The sequence below is a fragment of the Penaeus chinensis genome, chromosome 9, assembly GCF_019202785.1.
Source record: "Penaeus chinensis breed Huanghai No. 1 chromosome 9, ASM1920278v2, whole genome shotgun sequence".
Classification (NCBI taxonomy): Eukaryota; Metazoa; Arthropoda; class Malacostraca; order Decapoda; family Penaeidae; genus Penaeus; species Penaeus chinensis.
In genome coordinates, this window is record NC_061827.1 from 15382681 (window position 1) to 15383365 (window position 685).

Genomic DNA, 685 nt, shown 5'->3' on the forward strand with positions numbered 1-685 from the left:
TTGCAGACAGGAAGAGTCACTTGCTCCCATCCCCTTATCTTGTACTAGGATTAACAAATGACTTTTAGGTTTATCTTCATGCCAAAGCACGACGTTTTATCATCGGGAGCACATGCAGTTAATGATGAGTGTTTACAAAAATAATACAGCAAGAGCTCTCTGAAACAAAAAAAGGGGCTAAAGTTTCATTTTCCGTTGACAAATGGATACAGCCATTTATGCAATGCGGCAATGAATCAACTGCATGCAAAAATCGTATGACAGTTACTCTCTCCCTGCGGGGAACCGCGGCCAAAAAGGCTTTGCACATGGCTCGTGTGCAAGGTTGCAAGGTGGTTGAAGTTGTGCAGTTATCTGTACAATCTCGAGGACCGGCTTTGTAATTATGTATCAAATAACTTTGATACCGTTAAACGAAGCTTAACTGACTAATCAAATATATACATAGGAGAATTACATCTATAAAAACAGTGCTTACCAGACACATTTAAAAACCTTGTCAACAAACAGCGCCAACAGTAAAAAAAACACTAATTAGGAAAGTATCACTGATGCTAATGACATTGTCCTATTATGTCAATGTAAAAAAAGAAAAAAAGGAAAAAACCCGTTGTCATCGGTATATTTCTCTCGTGCGCAAAACAGCTGCATATATAATTGGTTGCGGCGATGGAGAGAATATGCA